The following is an 8,836-nucleotide window of genomic DNA, read 5'->3' on the forward strand; positions in this document are numbered from 1 at the left end:
CCCCTCTTCTCCCCCATCCCTATCGTATTGTTCAATTCCGCCTTGCTTACCCCGCGTCGCTCGCCATTAGCGGCCACAGATCTCGAGTGCTCCCTCACCGTCATCTGCAACCTCGTCACCAAGGCCGGATCCGAGGACGAGGCGCTGGAGATCGCCAGGCTCATCTGCGCCAAGCTCACCCAGCAGCCGGGCGAGAAGCCCATGCTGCGCATCAAAGTGTAAGCCGCCGCGGCGACCCTCGCACCGTCCGTGCCTCCCTGTATCGGATTGTTGTATAAGGTTCCTGATGATGCCAATGTGTGGACGCCTGGAGCCTGTTCAGCCTGTACAACCTGCTGTCGGGCCTCTCCGGCAAGGCCTTGGTCTACAGGAAGGCGCTCGAGCTCGCTGCCGCTGGGAAGGCCGCCGACTGCGTCGTGCCCACCTTCAAGAACATCGACGCCTTTGTCGCCTACTGGGGCATCGGCAAGCCGGAGCAGAGGGACCTGTTCCTTGCCGTCACCAGGATTCTTAAAGACTAGAAGGGGTGCGGCACGCATTGCCCTTTGCTTCCAAGTTCCTTGCATTTTTTAACCTACATGGCAAGATTGTATACTGATGCAACCCATTCTTGTTATAATGATCGTCAGCATGACCAAGGCGTACTTTAAGTTTCTGAACAAGTACCTGGCTACATTCGATGGTTCGTCTGATGAGGCCGACGCAATTGGTGCAGCGAAGGAAGAAGCTGCTGCAGCAATCATTGTGTTTGTCAAGTCATCTGACCTCTATCAGGTACTTTTATCCTCCGGCTCACATCTCCGTCTTAGGTCTTGTGTTCGTGTGGAAAAATCTCGTGAGAGCCATAATGCTTATGATTTTGATTCTCTGGGCGATGTATCGCTTTCTCCATGCCAGAACATGATATAACATGCCATTCTCCAATCATATCACCAAATGTGAATTTAGTTTAGCAATCAAATATCACTATATTAGATACTCCTCTGTAAAGAAATATAAGATCGATCATAGATCACCAAAGTAAATTCTTAGTCTGGTATCCTTTCCTTTTTGGTTAATACTTAGTCTGGTATGTAATTTCAGCCGGCATACTGCGAGGGCCTTCGGGATGCCACAATGGCAGAGTCTACGTTCAAAGCTTGGAGTGTGGAGGGTAAGCCTCTACCTCGCCTTGAACTGCAGCAGCTAATTTTCAGCTGCAAACTAGTTCAGTAGGAACATGCATAGCATTCCAATTTCTTGATGAATGTCAGATGCAACTCCTACAGTGACCTTGAGAACTCATAGGTGCTTACCGAGCAACTAATACAGTTTCCTCTTAAAATTCTGCTACAGGGAAACATTGCAAATGCTATCAACACGATCCAAGCTAGCAAGGTGACCGAAGATGGCGGGCAGGGGATGCAAGGATTGATGATCCGCTGATCGGAGGAAGTCCCTAAATTGAGATTATAGCCTGAGAGATTAGACGAGCAATCCTTTTGTATTAGGTATCTTGTAATCCGAAATACTTCTACCCCGTGACCATGCTTGGCTAGATCCTGGTTGCAATGGCATGCTAAGCAATCTCATGTTGCATGAATTTTGTAGACAAAAGCCATGCTTGAAGTCAGTAGTTACTTGTTACAGAATTGCGATTGTTCATACTGGATGCCTGTTTTATCATGATGATTGTTGTTTTCCAAGGTTTGGCTTTGGGGTTATTGAGAATTTGTGTCATGTTCTTTTTTATCTAGCAGCTGGTGTTTTACCTAGATGTCATGTGCTGAAATCTAAATGCTAGTTTAGGACCTGAAAAAATATTTGAAAAAAAATTGTTACTAATGGCGCACTTCTATGTGGTGCGCCGTTACTAAGTCAGATAGTAATGGCGCACCGTGGGCTATACTAATGGCGCACTGCTTGGTGCGCCATTAGTATCTGGTATACTAATGGTGCACCTGTGGTGCGCCATTAGTATTAATTACTAGTGGCATGGTACTAGTGGCGCACCAGTAGTGCGCCATTAGTAGGCAAAACTGGTGCGCCACTAGTAGGCCTTTTTCTAGTAGTGGCCCTATCTCGCCAGCGGTGCTTGGGAGAGAACGGCAAGGCATGCTGATCGGGACGCGCCCAGCAGTGGGTAAGAGCCGTCGCCGGGGACGACCGCGTGAACGTTGCACCTTCTCACCTTCCCCGGCGGAGAGGATCCGGCTGGATCTGTGACCAGAAGTGAGCAGAAAGAGAGAGAGAGAGAGAGAGAGAGAGAGAGAGAGAGAGAGAGAGAGAGAGAGTGTGTGTGTGGCCACCGCTGTCGTGTTTAGATCTGGAGAGGCCGAGACAGTGTTAAGAGAGCAACACTAGCAAACAAGCGCGGAGGCTCCTGCCTATATAGTGGAGTAGTACTAGTTTTCTTTTGTCTGCCGGAGCCGGCTTGACCTCGTCAATGGCCCTGTTTGGATACTCTAACACAGTTAGAGTTAGAGTTATTTTCTAACCCACTCTAACCCAAATAAGCACCTCCCCACCGGGATAGTTGGGTTAGATGGAACTAACCTACTCTAACCCTCCCTGTTTGGATACTTTTGGGTTATTTGAGCCCCCAACTAACCCAAACTAGCTCTAACCCCATGATCCAAACAGGGCCAATGACTGTCGAGAAGTCTTCATGCACGTGGCCCGGAGGTGCAGTTGTCGTCATTTTGATCTGAAGCGCCGGACTATAACATATAACACGAAAAAAATGCCACATGACAAGAAATCATGACCTCACTGCCCAAAGGACACAACATGAATCCCGACGGACAAACTAGATGAGGAACAAAGCTCAAATTAAAGATAAACTCGTAGAAAAGGGGTCTGTCGATAGATGTCCTAATTAACATAGCCAGCTTGACCTAGATGGCAGCCGAGTAGTCACTATTCGTGCATGTGCCCCCAGTGACTAGCCCAACTCAGTTGTTGCTGTTTAACCATCGCAGTGATCCGAAGCACATGACACCTAATTTTACGAGATGACAAGAAACCTTTTTTAGATTTCTCACCACAACTACAGCCATGTACAACACACCCTGCACGATATGTAGACGATAGCCAATCCAGGCGTGTTTGCTGGAGTCTGGTCACATGCATGGACGAACTGATCTTCCGTGTCTTGCAGGGATCGTCCAGGCACCAACGTAGTACAACACTTCTCTAGTACTATCGCTCGTCTCCCTCTTCTATTAAGTCACCCGACTTGCGGGGCCGGGGAGTGTGCCTATGGTCGGTTCTCAATTTCCGTCCCACATGTGTGTGCAAATGCAATATGACGCGCGTTCCATTCGGAGAGCAGCGTGCCAGACCGACCGACCGTCTGGGGTGCGACGCGAACGCGACGGGCGTGCTGTATACTCCGTACATGGGTACTGCCGTTTTCTAGACGCTCTGCTCCATGGCGCGGGCGCAATCCATGGATACAAAATTAGTATACTGTATACTATTTAAAAGTCGAGGGCGGGGCTTTTCCTGCGCGGTAGGCGGCGGGGCAGTTCCGCCTAGTCGGTTCGACAGAGACGCGAGAAGACGAGGGAGTAGGCTGCTGCAAACGTAGGGTTGTGTGATTTGACAGCGAGCTACTACTGGACAGGTGGGTCCCTGTGATTTGACTTTCCATTATCATTTTAACTGCGGCGCTACAACCGGCGTGAGTCTCCTGATTCCTGACCACCTCCATACAGGTGCCTCTCCCAATGCTCTACCATGTAGTAGAGGCTGGCTCTTGCATGAGAGCCCACTTCTCCACTTTTTCCTTTCCTCTCTTTCCTCCACATATGCAAAAATGCCATGTAAAGCGCACTATTGTACTTACTTGCTCCTACAGGTGCTTAAGCTTGCCCCATAGGCATAAAGTCTGATGTGGCAAGTTAATGAAGAAGACAGAGACTAGTTTGGTGACCTAAGGAAGAAACGGTGCTAAGCGCGTGTACCTAGGTGAAAAGATAATTTTGAGTCTATAGCTAATTAAATGAAGCAAACTTAGCAACACCATTTCATTGGAAGAGGTCACTCCTTGGCAAATGCAATAAATACTAGTACTCCCTATGTCCCATAATATAAGAACGTTTTTGGCACTACACTAGTGTCAAAAACGTTCTTATATTATGGGACGGAGGGAGTACGAAGAAAGAGATAGAGAGAAGTAAAAAAATTAAATACACTTATAGCCAACCTTATAGCCAAAACCTTGTTGTAGTATGAGTGACTAAGTGATGACTATGTATGACATGCCAACATCAGATAGCCTAACGCACCGTGTTAAATCACCAAGGGCGCGACCGCACGAGCGACGAGACGGTCGTGGTAGGCGCGGCCACGATACGGGCTGCTGGCAGCCCTTGGATCTGAGATCAAACGGTCGCATGCTAAGTTGCTGAAAATTTGCAGAATAACCCTCCAGGATAGGATATTCACCCATAGGTCTAGAATCACGCCATGCAACCGTTCGATCTCAGATCCAAGGGCTCTCGGAAGCCCGTATCATGGGAGAATGGAAAGCCACTACCCTTCCGTTCGCACGCTGGCAGTTCCCTCCTACTCGTCCCTGCACGTCCTTCAATACTACGGCGGTTCGCTCCTAGTCGTCCCGTCCATTCACATTACGGCAGTTCCACTAATCCTAACCCTCCTCCCAAATCCATGGCATCCCAAATCTCCCCGATCGGCGGTGAGTACAAGGTTAGAACCATCACCGGCGATGAGTTCGACGTCATCTACACCCGTTCTTCCGCGACGCTGAAAGGATGCATTTCTCGCTTCAGACGCATGTTCGAAGACTTAGATGATGAGTGGGTCTCTGGGCTAGATGTTGAGTACACCACAGTCCTGGGACGAGAGAAGGATCTAAAGGACGAAGAGAGGAAGAAGCCCGTCGTGATCCAGGTTTGCGTGCATGACTTATGCTTGGTCTACCACATATACCATGTCGATGTTGAGTGCCAGGATTTTAAGGACATCCTCGAGAGCAACCTAGTCAAGTTCGTTACTGTAGACTTTGGTAACGACAAAGAAGTCCTACGTCGGATAGGCCTCGTTATAGGCAACCCCTTCGACCTCCAGAAGAATCAGCTGGTGCCCTCTCGTCAGCCTTCAATGCTGACCCTGGCAGGAGCCATGGTTCAGCCTTCGTACCATAAACTGGAGAAACCTCATTACACGTTTCATCGGCATGCATGGCAGCGAAATGTACTAGATATAGACCACATCCACTACGCTGCAATGGATGGCTACCTTTGTTTCAATATCTACAAGGGTTGGATGAAGAGCAACAACCAAGTGTGCGGTTCAAGCAAAGAAGTATCGGCCAAGAGGAATAGGGACAAGGACGAAGTCGAGGACGTGGACGAGGACTTCGAGTAAGGTGGCAGTGTTGTTGCTCATGGTGGTTCTAAACTTCTAATGCAGTGTCTACTGGATTAGTTGCATAGTTTAATTTCAGGTGTGCTTAGTTTAATTTGAGGGGTGTGTTGTGCTGAGCCCCCAGCAGAACTATGTTATGTTTCTTCTCGTTACTTTAACTCTTCAGTATGTACATACTACTAGTATTTGTTTAACAGAATTTAGCACCCCAATTAAGCACGTACTAGCATTTTTAATAGTACTATATGCATAATTTGGCGACAAGCGCTCTCTATATGTACCACCTTTTTTTAATTTCAATTTTTGCTCCATGGCGCAATCCATCGATAGTACTACTGTACAAAAGTATACATTTTTTAAAAGGCTAGAGTACTGTTTATCACATATATAGCCAGTTAAATTCTCAACCTAGAACGACGTGCATGCCATGTAGTAAACCGATACGGAGGAAGTATAGTAAAAATGAGGTGATTTTACCGAGCGATCGGCGGGGGAGCATGGCCTGTCATGCGGTCCCACGTGTCATGATGTACCAAGGCGATGTGCTTCGTCCGTCTGGGAAGGTGCGGCATTGTGATTTGACGTCTCATTGCTCATTACTACTACTAGGCCGGTAGGAGTGGGGTGTGTTGATACGTCTCCAACGTATCTATAATTTTTGATTGCTCCACGCTATATTATCTACTGTTTTGGACCATATTGGGCTTTATTTTCCACTTTTATATTACTTTTGGGACTAACCTATTAACCGGAGGCCCAGCCCAGAATTGCTGTTTTTTGCCTATTTCAGTGTTTCGAAGAAACGGAATATCAAACGGAGCCCAAACGGAATGAAACCTTCGGGAACGTGATTTGCTCATCAGATAAGATCCAGGAGACTTGGACCCTCCGTCAAGAAAGCCACGAGGCGGTCACGAGGGTGGAGAGGGTGCGCCCCCCCTAGGGCGCGCCCCCTGCCTCGTGGGCCCCTCGAAGCTCCACCGACGTACTCCTTCCTCCTATATATACCTACGTACCCCCAAACGACCAGATACGAAGCCAAAAACCTAATTCCACCGCCGCAACTTTCTGTATCCACGAGATCCCATCTTGGTGCCTGTTCCGGAGCTCCGCCGGAAGGGGAATCCACCACGGAGGGCTTCTACATCATCACCATAGCCCCTCCGATGAAGTGTGAGTAGTTTACGTCAGACCTTTGGGTCCATAGTTAGTAGCTAGATGGCTTCTTCTCTCTTTTTGGATCTCAATACAATGTTCTCCCCCTCTCTCGTGGAGATATATTCGATGTAATCTTCTTTTTGCGGTGTGTTTGTTGAGACCGATGAATTGTGGGTTTATGATCAAGTTTATCTATGAACAATATTTGAATCTTCTCTGAATTCTTTTATGTATGATTGGTTATCTTTGCAAGTCTCTTCGAATTATCAGTTTGGTTTGGCCTACTAGATTGGTTTTTCTTGCAATGGGAGAAGTGCTTAGCTTTGGGTTCAATCTTGCGGTGTCCTTTCCTAGTGACAGAAGGGGCAGCAAGGCACGTATTGTATTGTTTCCATCGAGGATAACAAGATGGGGTTTATATCATATTACATGAATTTATCCCTCTAAATCATGTCATCTTGCTTAAGGCGTTACTCTGTTTTCATTAACTTAATACTCTAGATGCATGCTGGATAGCGGTCAATGAGTGGAGTAATAGTAGTAGATGCAGGCAGGAGTCGGTCTACTTGTCTTGGACGTGATGCCTATATACATGATCATACCAAGATATTCTCATAACTATGCTCAATTCTGTCAATTGCTCAACAGTAATTTGTTCAGCCACCGTAGAAATACTTATGCTCCTGAGAGAAGCCACTAGTGAAATCTATGGCCCCCGGGTCTATTCTCATCATATCAATCTTCCATCACTTTATATTTGCTTTGCTTTTACTTTTGCCTTTTATTTTACTTTGCATCTTTATATCAAAAATACCAAAAATATTATCTATCATCTCTACCAGATCTCACTCTCGTAAGTGACCGTGAAGGGATTGACAACCCCTAATCGCGATGGTTGCGAGGAGCTATCGCTTTGTGTAGGTACGAGGGACTTGCGCGTGGCCTCCTACTGGATTGATACCTTGGTTCTCAAAAACTGAGGGAAATACTTACGCTACTTTGCTGCATCATCCTCTCCTCTCCGGGGAAATCCAACGCAGTGCTCAAGAGGTAGCATGTGTCCCCCCTGCTGTTCTGCAGTGTTATTTGGTGCTTGACACGTTGACCCGGTTGCTATATGTCCCACATGTCGGCGACAAGAAGTACAGAATTCATGAAAGGGAGCGTCGACGGAGAAGTATACTACAGAATTCATGAAAGGGAGCGACTTAGTTTTGGAAAAATCTGTTTTTTACGGAGTACGTACCCACTAGGGTTTATAGGGCTCATCTAAAAAACATTCGTTTTTCCGTTTGATAAGTCTCAGTTCTACTATACTAGTAGTAGTACTATTACATGTTGGATTTCGAGGTGCGTTAGATCACCCGACGCAAGCAGTGTCAAGAGGAAACTAACCAATGCATGTACAAGTTCATGGAAATTTAGTGGTCATTCATGCATTCGTTCTAATTAATGCCTCGGTAAACATAACTTCTTGAGAAAAACGAGCATACTAATTACTTGTGCAAATGTTGAAATTAATTCGACCACTCACCGTCTACCTTGGTTGGAGAGATTTTGAAATTGAGCCATAAACTGGAAAGGAGGGAGTAGTAACTTTTGTCTCGATTACTATTTGTGGCCTTGTATAGATGCAAAATGTGTTTTTTTATAGTGGCCTTGTATAAGTAAATGGAGGGAGTATTAACCAAAGTACGTAGTAGGGACGAGGAGTAAACGGAGGGAGTAGTAAAATTTTCTCCTCGTGCTGCGAGCCACTGCGCGCGTGGGCGAGGGAGCGGGCGTAAAGGCGTACAGTAGTAGTAGACTCCTCCCAATGCTCCACCTTGTACATGTGCTAAGCCTTCCATGTAGGCAAAAAATCTGATGTGGCAAGTTATTTAAGAGGAGAGAGATGAGTGTGGTGACCCCAGGAAGAAACAATGCTAAGCGCGTGAACCTAGGCAAAGCATTTAAAGAAAGGAAGCCCACCAATACATGAAGAACTTTAGTTGCTAAATCATTAAATAAAGCAAGCTTAGCAACCATAAGCTAAGCACCTATGCATTGGGGAGTATAGTTACTAAGTTATTTAATATGCTTAGCACCTCATATAAGCACCCATGCATTGGCACCAGCCTAAGCAAGCTTCACCTCATCCTGCGAGCCACCGTGCCTATGGGTGGGGGAGATGGCGTACTGAGCAAGCTTCTCCTCGTTCTATGAGTTGACGGGACACATCATTTTTAATAGTACTATATGCATAATTTGGCGACGAGCGCTCTCTATATGTACCACCTTTTTTGTAATTTCAAATTTTGCT

General features: G+C 46.6%; 1 pseudogene; it reads left to right on the plus strand.

The window, feature by feature from the left end:
- LOC123142674 (uncharacterized) overlaps positions 1-1,425 on the plus strand; it is an 82,384-nt pseudogene extending 80,959 nt beyond the window's left edge.
- The last annotated feature ends 7,411 nt before the right edge of the window (positions 1,426-8,836 follow it).

This window comes from Triticum aestivum, chromosome 6D (genome assembly GCF_018294505.1).
Source record: "Triticum aestivum cultivar Chinese Spring chromosome 6D, IWGSC CS RefSeq v2.1, whole genome shotgun sequence".
NCBI lineage: Eukaryota > Viridiplantae > Streptophyta > Magnoliopsida > Poales > Poaceae > Triticum > Triticum aestivum.